Below are 11,621 nucleotides of genomic sequence, written 5' to 3'. Positions count from 1 at the left end.
TATCTTTTATAAATATATCAATTGCCAACATCAAACTCTGAACTTTATAAGTCACCACTTGGTAGAAACTGTGTGATTAAAATGTGGTTTTAGTCTTTACATTAATCCATGATTAAACAACATTACGTTTGGTATCTCAATGTGATTAAATGACAAGCATAATCTGGTCCAATTCATTCACGAGAGCTTTGTAGCCGAGTTCATTCATAAGTTGTCAAGAGAGGGCGGGACCGTGTCAAGTTGGAAGCTCATTGGATGGTGACACTTCTCTTTTCAGCTATTGGCTCAATGGGGTGTCAATCAAAGTTCGGCGGCTATTTTGTTGACCAAAATTACTAGTGTTTATGTGTAGAGACGCTGCTGCGCTGCAGTGACTAGCTTGGATGATAACAGCGCATGCGCATTCCATGATGTTTCTCTACGCACGAACACGCCGGGGACCTATAGATTGCTAGACCTACTAGATTGCCTGGATCTTTGCAGTCGAATTACTTGGGAATGTTGCGGATTTGTGGACGGGCGGGAGGCGTGAAAGGTGAGTTATTGGTTGAAATATTTATAATCACGGGAGATCTCGTCTTTCAATGCAATACGTTACCGCGGGTGCACCGCTAGGAGAGCAGTGAGTTATGGCAATGGCTTGGTTCGTCGGCGTCTTGACACTTTAAGCGGAGATCGTGGACGATGATCGAGTTTTAACAGTGATCTTGCTGGAAAATTGGGTTGAAGACACGGCGGATGCGTTGTGTGAGCCGAGGCACTTTGAAGTGAAAGGTTTTGATGTTGTTGTTGAAGTATAGTTGGAGATGTAGATGTTGTTTTGAAGTTTAGTTGTTGTAATATATATGTGTGTGTGTATGTGTGTGTGTGTGTGTGTGTGTGTGTTTGTGTGTGGTCCTTTTACTGACAGATGCCTGTGTGGATCTTGTATAATATGGCGAAAAGTCTCACATATGGCAGTATTAGTTTGATTGCGGTGTCAATAATGCCACTACTATATGCATACTCCACGTCTTGATTCCATTTCTGTTTAGTTCAGTTATGACTTAAGTCGGATTTAGGTAATCAAAAATCGCTGTTTTCGAGCCTACAGTTCAAAATTTATGCTTAACTAATTAAACAGTTTGAAAACACAAGTACACCTTATTAAACATAATTTATTTTCATCACCAATTATCATAGTTGAACAGTTTATCAAGCAGTTTGGGATGCATTTTGGAAACAGGAGATGAACCCCTGGTCTAATGCGCCACCTGGCTTGAGAAACCCATTCTCAAAGACTTATTATTTAATAATATCCAGCTGCAGGCCCGCAGAACCACTCACGTTTTATGCACACACAATCTAGGACACACAATTTGGGCAAACCATATTATTATTATATTATGTTATTATATTATTAGCGTCTTTTTGAACATAGTCATCGATATATTTTGATATATATGGTTAATAAATATTGTACACAATAAACAATAGTGTTTACTTTACTTTATTTCACAAATATTGCAATTGAAACGGGTAAATGGGGAGCGTTGTTTCCGATCGCCATTCAATATAATAGACTGAACAGTTTTTAATCAGTCATTATTATCTGACAGTAATATGGCAGATACTCGTTTGCTGGCCTTGCTAAACAATCTAAATTGGACAAGTTTAATTTATATAATGGATTCATTTATAATGAAGGAAATAATAGCAAGTTAATATAGACAATAATACATTATATGTAAAAATCTTTTTACATGTAAAATGTATAACACTTTATTAACATTTTATTCAAGCGATTTAATAGTGTTTATTTGCTTAACAATCTAATAACCTTTTAATTAATGATTTCCCACGTGTAATACTGAAGTAATTTATAGTAAGTAAATTGTTTTTAAACCAAAATTTAGCAATAGGAACAAATTAACTCTTAATAATTATAAAAAAAATAAGTAATATATATATATATATATATATATATATATATATATATATATATATATATATATATATATATATATATATATATATATATATATATATATATATATATATATATATATTGTAGGGATAGTTTACAGTTTAACCCAAAGAATGACCAGTCTGGTAGATGAAGAAGAGCCGGAGTCAGAGATTTAAATAAATAAATCAAGTTTACTGAAGATAGTTTGCAGTTTCATTCGCAGAAGCCAGCTTCAACACTCTCAATGAGTTCCTAGGCCGCTCTGCTTACAGTTTCAACAATCGAACAATTATACTCTTTACACAAGTCCAGAAAGGGTGGGATCCAGGTAAACAGTCCTCATTGGTTACAACAGAAATAGACAATTCTAAATACATGCGTCAAAGAAACATAGTATCTACTTCCAGATATGGATGGCCTTAATTTGTGCGTCAAAGAAAGCATTGTATCTGTCTCCAGATATGGATGGCGAACTGATGCCTAGAGGTGAGGTCACCCTAAGTTATTAGGAGCTGATCTCCGACCTTTAAAAAGCTAAACCAGGAACACAATAGACACAAACAACCATCTGTGTTAAAGACTCAAGGATGTTTCTTGTACGTTCAGTGTTATCAGGCTGGTTCAAGACTGTTTCCATCAACAGTCTGCTGCAATATCTTTACTACACACAGTCTATCTCCACACAAAAAGGAGTTACATTAAAGTAATTATACTCAAAAACAGATCAATCAAACAGCTATAAAATTATAGGCAATATATCAGGACAATAAAACAGCTGTCTTCTCCTCTGTATTGGACCTCCAGTCATAAGAACAGATGGAGAGAGAGAGAGAGAGAGAGAGAGAGAGAGAGGTCTCCATGACCTATGACCTGGTTTGTGTGTCTCCTGAAAACAAAGTTAAAATAGACAGGCAAAAAGAGAAACAAGGACACAGAACATTCTTGCAGTAAGCAGTTATAACTTATTCATTAGTTAACATCAATTCACAGTTAAATACTGAGAAACAGGATGATGAAAAGGATAAACGTTGGTCCATGATGAGACGGATTGGAAAGCAGAAATCCGAATCCTTCAGTCCCCCCTTTTGACCAGAATGGAGTCCAACTCCGCTTCCGGTCAACCAGTGAGGTCACTAAGGAGAGTGAAAGTAATGACTCATGCTCCCTTAATAAGTTTGCAGAGTTTTCTTCACCCCTTCTTGGACAAGCTGGAACCTAAAAATTCCAGTCCCCAAGCTAAGGGCTCTTTCACTCTCCACCCACAAAAGGAGTTCACGTTTCTCATCATCGGTGGGATTAAGGGTCCTGCAAGCAGAAGTGAAAACATACAAAAAAACAACAGCGGACCAAAGTCCAGGGGGGTATTCCAGAAAGCTGGGTTAACTTACCATCTGCTAAAACCTAAACTCTCGGTTGATTTACCCAAAACCTGCTTACCGCGAGTATGTTGGTTCCAAAACAGGTGACAAGAGTTAGTTAAATCAACCTCCTTAAGATAACCGCGGGTTAATGCGCGTGCACGGCACACACCTGAAGGCATTTTCAGTAGATCGCCGAATTCACGAGTCACCATAGAAAATCACGGTGAGAAAAAAAGGGCAACGCACTTTACAGAGGCGAAGCTGGAGGTTTTAAACACAGAGATTACACATCTGCTTCAACGAAGGAAAGAAATATAGAATAAGAAATAGATAAGAAAATAAAAAATAAATAATGAGAAAATTTATTGGTTCATTAAATTACACATGCCACCCTCCATTTTATTGTAATGATAAATTAAACTACTCTTTAACATCCTTTTTGAGTATGTTGTGTAACCATTCATGCATTTATTTTTCTTGCCATTAATTTCTTAAGGCCACAATATGTGTATTGACTAATAAGGCTTATAGAAATTGTAATCTTTCTGGAGCTAGAACTCTGTCCAAAGTCATTAAACACAGAAACATTATCATAAAAGGTAATATTTAATTACTGGAGCTCTTTATTTAACACTCTAGAATATTCTTTCTGACATGCAGCTAATAGAAAGAGGCCTGTCTAACTGCTGTGTCCTATAATAAAGGCTTTTCAGTGGTTGAGTTTTTGACTTAAACCACACACTCTGTCACTGTTGTAAGTGATTGTTGTCAGATAGCTTTAGGTTCTTTTTATTTTGCATGCAGACGAAGTTCCTTCTGCCTCAATTAACAAGCAGTGTAAGAATTTTCTGCACTTTTCCATATTTGAATATTACTCTTGGATCACAAAATCTTTTATCTACATATTTAAATTCTAAAGTAGCTGTATAAGGTCCATCTTCAAAGATAAAGTCACATAAGCATCAACTTAAGGTGAGAAATGTACATGAAAAATATGTTACACGTTGAAAGGTGTGTGTATAAAGCAGTGTACAAAATCATTTATTTTATTTCAGGAAATGAAGAAATGAACAGACCAAACTATTTGATTAAACATAGTTTTTTGACTAATTATATTTTTTTAGCACTCTTCCATCTGTTTTGTCTGCTTGGGTCACTGAGATTTCCTCTGGGTCAGGCTGCAGGTAGGGTGTCATCGTATAAGGCAGAAAAGGGTATCTTTTGTCCTCCAGCAAGTAACAATGTAGTGCCCAGTAATGATTCTATTTTATAATACAAATATAATAAAAATAAACATTGTGCTAAGCAACATTTGCTTTATAGTTTTTTTTTTTTTACTATATTTGTGTTATACACTTGAATCATTACTTCCTGAAAATCAGCCATTTAGCCTCAACATAGTGATGAGGTGGGGTGTGTGATGAGCTGGTAAGCAGTAATGAGTTTAATAGCTGAAACACCAAAAGATTAAGGATAGAAAATTAAGTTGTACCTGCACACTTATACTTTGGACAAATTTTATATTATCAGTGTCCTTTAGTGACTGATGGAGCTTTAAAATCGGTTGCAATTAATGCACACAATAGCATTTAGAAACCCTGAAAAAAATATTATATTAAAAAATGTAGGTGTGTGTGCGTGAATGTACCTGTATATATAAGAACGACGTCCTACATCTTAAATTAAAGATATATCTTCCTACAAAAGACAAAGCTGCCAGTTATAATATTATACAGAAAAATGTGAGGGTGCAGAAGGAGAGAAAAAACACAAGGTCTGTAAGTGAGATTCGAACTCGCTCCGTTGTGCGCTCCGTTGTTCTTTATCGACGTTCTGTCTACTACGCTATTCCCGTGCTCTGAATCACCTGTGTAATGATACGCAGTAATGTATGACCAAGGAACTGTACAAAAGTGTAAAAAACAGTTCAGTGCCAGGCATACTGTACAGGTGGTCATACTGCCACATTGTACAGTTGCCTAAAATGCCCTGACGCGAATACAAAGAGCTGCACTGAATGTTTTTTATGGTAAGCGCAGACCCGCGGTTTGTCACATTTGATTTCAAAAAGGTTTGTTAAATACATTAACATTATGAATTTGGTTCTGAAAAAAATATGCACTTATAACCCTCTCACAACGAAAAAACTTGTATCTGTGTCCACATCCATAAATATTCTCATCAAAAGAGCACGCAATGCTCAGTAAACTCTCTGAAACAGACAAACTCTGAAACATAGCAACTTACTCTCTGAACATAACCTGCTCCGGAGCAGGTTATCTTCAGAGAGTAAGTTGCTATGGCTACTTAACATACCCAGAAGTTACCTCCGATTTTGGAACCAAAGTTGAGGTTATCCACCTACTTACTCTCAAACTTACCCGGGTATGTCACATAACCTGCTTTCTGGAACAGCCCCCAGAATGTGAACACAAATGCGCAAGCCCTAAAAGTCCTCCAGAAGTAAACAACTCATAATTTCCATCGATACTTCCTCTGATGCATCTACAACTTGCTCCAACTCTAGATCCAAACACACAGGCTAATTCTAGTGCTCAGAGATCCTCTGATCAGACACAAAAGGTCATCCACTCGACCTAAGCCACACAGGATTCAAATTCATGACCTGCAAAAACATCTTTATCTTCACCAGTTTTAAAACCTTCATCAGCATGTTCTGTAACTTCAAATTAGAATAATGAAGCATTTTTACATTAACACACATTAAACATGCCAACGGCACAATAATCCAATTCAGCACCATTACCATGTTTAATTATTACCTTGCTGAACTCCATGTCAGTCAAGTCCACTTAAAATATATTTTTATTCAAATAATGTTGTGATTGTAGTGATGCAACACATTCCTCTGTATTATTGATAGGAAGTGTACAAGCACCCTTGTCCTGGCCATAATGAGCTAAATTCACCTTCACAGTTAACAAACTAATATCAAATCCACTCTCTGGAAGCCGGGCTAAATGAATTGAGCCAGACCCTCAGTCACCTCAAAGAGACTAGATATAGATATTACCTGTTACCTCAAGACCAAGAACGATGTAATGGTTTTTACAAACTATTAATCCAAGTCATTAACATGCAATAAGAGGGATTGTGAATCCATTTCTTTTGTTCCCACGTTGTAGGGGTTTAACAAAATCTTAGTCAAATTCAACAAAGATCAAACCTGAGTAATTCAAACTCAAGCATCTTTTAACCTTATAATTATCTTCTCAACTTGTCATTTGTACAATTTACTTTACTCTGACTAAACCATTCAACATAATCAGAAGCAAACAGTATGATCTTGTATAAGATTCATTTGATTCTTACTGTCTGGTCAATTAGAAATGCTCACAGGTTGGCTATTTGCTCAAACTTTTGATTATTTGAAAATCTTTCATACCTGTCATTTGACAGTGAAACCTGTTTGAAAGCATTACCAATTGAACAAGAACAGACTGATTTAACAACTCTATTAGCACATATAATCAAGACTCTTGCTTGGATATGGACTACTAAATTTTCATTCAAAGACAGTCTAAGTTTCTATACAACTTGTCAGTATTCACAATAATAATATTGACTTGAGTTGACTTGACTGCTTAAAAATGCTGTTAAAGTTCACGCTGCATTTTTGTTTCCTAAAATGTTAATTTTCGCTGCAGCAGTATAAATACTTCTTACTCAATTCAACCATCAGATGCAAACACTTTCATTCAACTTTATCTCTCTGTTCTACACAACATCGAAACAATTATGTTCCTCTGCACTTGAGGACACACACACATAGACAGAGTGATTTACTGCAGCATTTGCCTTTAACACAAATGACTTCGACTCAATTATCTGCTTATTTTTCCTATGCTAGAGTGAGGATGCTTTCTGGACTATTGTGGTTAGTGACTTAGCCAATGTCACTGTTTAAATGCCATCAAGTCTAAAATATTTAACATTAACATTCATATAGCAAATAATTAACTGTATTTAACCTTTGAACTTCTCAGTCAATTTAGACATGGGTTTGTAACCTGAAATGGATGGCAGTCTTCAATTTCACAGCTATAAGCTAATAAAACTTGTTTTAAAATTATTATTATTCCAGAGAGTAATCTGAATCAGGAAAAGAAGTCATTATTAACGATTGCAAACAGAGCAGGATAACCCATCCATTTAAAGCTCATCTCATGTTCTGCATCATTTTTTCATCAGATTAACTCAGCATTATTGACTTCTGCAATGTCTGGCATTTCGCTTATACAATCTGTAATAACAACACTCATTCCAGAGGTTAGTGACAATATTCATACAACAGGGACGAATCATTCCCTCAGGACAATAAGCATTATTGTACCATAGATATGAATATTGTGACAGCTCATCACTAAGTTTGCTTTAGGTGTTGAACTCGCACAAATTTATTCTTAAAATTCTCTGTCCAGTTTCAACTGGATTTACATGATCTTTTATCAAGTTTCAAAGTTTCTGTTCATAATCAATGTCTTTTCTGAGACAATCAGCTGGTGCATTTTGTTTTCTTAATATCGTTGCTAAGCAAGTCGATAACAGAAACAAAACACAACTCATGGCTTCACTCAAACAGTCTCTGTCTCTCTGTTTCATGCACATAAATTTTCAATAGTCTTAGATTATAACATTAAAATTATTACAATTCAGAATCTTTAATCATTCACTAACGTTCCAAATGTCAAAAGTTTTTATCTCTCAAAACTCAGTTGGAACTATTTAAAGACTAAGAGAATTTCTTGTAATTATTTTACCTTAACTGCTTAATTCCATTCAGCTGTGTTATTCAAACCATCTCACAGCCAGTCTTTATCTTTAGCCAACACCATCTTGAAATTGTCCTTCGCCATGCATAAGGACCTGCATCAGTAAAATACTATGAAAAATCGGACACATCAGTTAAAAATCATCTCAGCTTCACATTCAGGAATTCAACATTCTTAAAAATCAGACCTTATATATCCAGTGCTGTTAAAGCAGCCAACCACATTGATATTGGTAAAATTTTAAGAAATTATACTGTCTCCAATGGTTCTTGAAAGCCCATTGCCATTATCTTTTTACCAATTATCTCCTTCAGGGTATCATACCCTGGCATAGTCCATTGATGCTTGTCACAAGGACAGACATGTCCTCAATAAAGGCAGGATTCTCGTGATCAGGTCTGGACGGGGCCACTGAGGCAGACTACTGTAACTTCAAACAGTTCCCCTCTAAGGATGCTTTAGGCCGATAGAGCATCACCCCAGTCCAGCACCATCTTTCACATTAAACATCCCCCTTTTCGGGTAGATGCCCCGGGGTTTACGAGGGGTCCCATGCCTTAGGTTGTTTTCCGCTTTGGCCAAGGGAAAATCTTACCCGTCTTAGGGAACCCCCCTTCGTGCCCACCGGTCAACTGCCACTCACACTGCAAGCTCCTGTGCTGGCTTCCTCCTTGATTCAGAATTTTCTGCAAACTTGGGAAAGTGCAGTCAAGAACCATGAAAGCCATTGAGACTACCTACTAAAATTTAAACATTGAGACAGGTTAATCAAACACTTAAATCAACTGAATATCAAGCTGAGATTATTCAGGGAGTTTAGATATCACCCTGATCTATTCAGTGTCAGGGTCTGTTACCTCAGTATAGCCATCAGGCCCTGTATGTGATGGTGGAGACTAAAGATAAGACAAAAGTTACAAACAGTAATAAACCACTGAGGACAAGACAAGAAATTTCCAAACAGTAATAACAACTGTTCAAATTAATTATCTCTATAGCTCAGCGGGTATATTAGTGCTTTTCAAGATGCTTTAACAAAAGCATTTTCATTCATTCATTTCTCTGTTCACTTAGTCCCTTTATTAATCCGGGGTCGCCACAGCGGAATGAACTGCCAACCTATCCAGCACGTTTTTATGCAGCTGGTGCCCTTCCAGCTGCAACCCATCACTGGTAAAACAAACAAAAGCATTTTGCAATCTTTTATTTGTTAAATTTGATGTTTAATTACTAATACTTCTATTAGTGTATACAAATTGATATGTAGAATTTCTGTATTCATTCTAGCATTTCCTTTACTTTGTGATTTCCAACTGAGCACTGTGCTTATCAATTGTTATGGAACAGGCAGATAGCAGCTCTTAGCTGACATCTAATGAGAGAGAAAGAGAGTTTTAAGCAATCTAGAATGAAAATGCATGTTTACTAAATTTAAACATACATTAAACATAACATTAACTTCAATAACATAATTTCATTGTAATATCTTTTTACATAAGCCCGTCCTAAAACATATAAAACAGAGTTGACATGCATTTTCAAAGTAATGCTGTTACAGTCAACAATAGTTTTAGATCTTTCAGGGGTTAACTGCATCCATCCAAGTATTATTTGAAACCCCCATTTATGTTACATATATATTATTAAAAATATATAAATCCAACCATGAAGCTGCTTGTTTGCACAGACTTACATGGCATATTTTTATTCAGACATGTGTCTGTTACTTTTACAGCCAAAACCAGTCATGTTGAGGGCTAAGCCAAGATAGCAGTGCAGTCACACAGAATCTTATCTTCTAAGACAAAACATAAGCTATTCTTTATTCCCATAATGTTACTGTCAGTTTTTGTGCTTGCGATTTTGCTACTCGACACTCAATATTTCGATTTTAGCTTTTCAATGACAATTAAATGCCAAAGGAATAATTTTTTTTTTTTTAAATCAGTTCTAAAATCATTTTAAACCTGAGAGCTTAGCTGAGCCATTTACTGCATTCTGCTCTCATCTATTTCTTTTTATATCTGAGTTCAACACCAAAAGCAACAAGAAATTGAGAGGGCACTCTTACCAACAGCGCTTGGCTTCTGCTTGATGAATCTGCAAACCATCCCAAGATGTGCAAACTGTCCAGACCGGTCCAATCCAGTTAGGGTCATAATTTTCTCGGGATTGCTCCTGGTGCATCATTGATCAATCAACCTCACCCTGATATTTCTAGGTATCTTGTCTGACTTTTGTGGCCACTACTATCTAATGGATCCCTATTATAATGTTATTTGTTATTTTTATTCAATTATTTCTTTCCCTAATAATCTGACCTACACTATTCTTATGGCATGCCTTTTTGTCTGTGATGCAGTTAGATAGCAGTGGTGGAACTCAATTACAATCTCGGGTTAATTTAGTCCACTACTGAATAAAAACCAGTCCAAGTTTTATGCCCGAGAATGTCCCTAAAGCCTCCTAAACACCCATCAAATGAGTACTCTAACTCCGGGTGAAGGAGAAGGTACACCTCTCAACTACTGTTACACTTATCAGTATCGCTATAGGTGTACCACAAAATGCACCAGCTCGCTAAGGGATTCCACAGCAATCTACCACAAAATCCTGTGAATCCACCGGCGCCTTTTATTCACGTCTGAATGAGAAATCCACACTTTCATTCACGGCTGAATGAGAAATCCACACTTTCATTTACGTCTAAATGAGAACCAACAACATTCATTCACGTCTGAATGAGAACCAACAACGTTTTGTTACTACCCACTACTTCACAGACAATCCCTAGTCTTATAATTTTAAATCTTCCTACCTTCATTTTGTTGATTGATCAATGGTGTTACCAGTAAACAAGTGCCCACGCGTCCTCCACCAAAACTGTAGGGATAGTTTACAGTTTAACCCAAAGAATGACCAGTCTGGTTGATGAAGAAGAGCCGGAGTCAGAGATTTTAAAAAAATAAATTAAGTTTACTGAAGATAGTTTGCAGTTTCATTCGCAGAAGCCAGCTTCAACACTCTCAATGAGTTCCTAGGCCGCTCTGCTTACAGTTTCAACAATCGAACAATTATACTCTTTACACAAGTCCAGAAAGGGTGGGATCCAGGTAAACAGTTCTCATTGGTTACAACAGAAATAGACAATTCTAAATACATGAGTCAAAGAAACATAGTATCTACTTCCAGATATGGATGGCCTTAGTGTGTGCGTCAAAGAAAGCCTTGTATTTGTATCCAGATATGGATGGCGACCTGATGCCTAGAGGAGAGGTCGCCTTAAGTTATTAGGAGCTGATCTCCAACCTGTAAAAAGCTAAACCAGGAACACAATAGACACAAAAGACCATCTGTGTTAAAGACTCAAGGATGTTTCTTGTACGTTCAGCTGTGTTATCAGGCTGGTTCAAGACTGTTTCCATCAACAGTCTGCTGCAATATCTTGGCTACACACAGTCTGTCTCCACACAAAAAGGAATTACATTACTATTAATTATACTCAAAAACAGATCAATC

At 36.5% G+C, this 11,621-nt stretch overlaps 1 long non-coding RNA gene across 1 annotated transcript; it reads right to left on the bottom strand.

Annotated features, from left to right (window-relative positions):
• Positions 1-6,375: 6,375 nt before the first annotated feature.
• LOC147840496 (uncharacterized) lies at positions 6,376-11,151 on the bottom strand. Its single transcript, XR_015508845.1, has 2 exons — positions 10,807-11,151; positions 6,376-10,746 (listed from the first exon to the last, which is right to left on the bottom strand). It is a non-coding gene; the product is annotated as an uncharacterized LOC147840496 (long non-coding RNA).
• Positions 11,152-11,621: the final 470 nt, after the last annotated feature.

Source organism: Danio rerio, chromosome 15 (assembly GCF_052040795.2).
Source record: "Danio rerio strain M-AB ecotype USA chromosome 15, GRCz13ab, whole genome shotgun sequence".
Lineage (NCBI taxonomy): Eukaryota > Metazoa > Chordata > Actinopteri > Cypriniformes > Danionidae > Danio > Danio rerio.
Note: the sequence above shows the minus strand (reverse complement) of the source record. Positions and strands in the feature narration are given on the sequence as shown.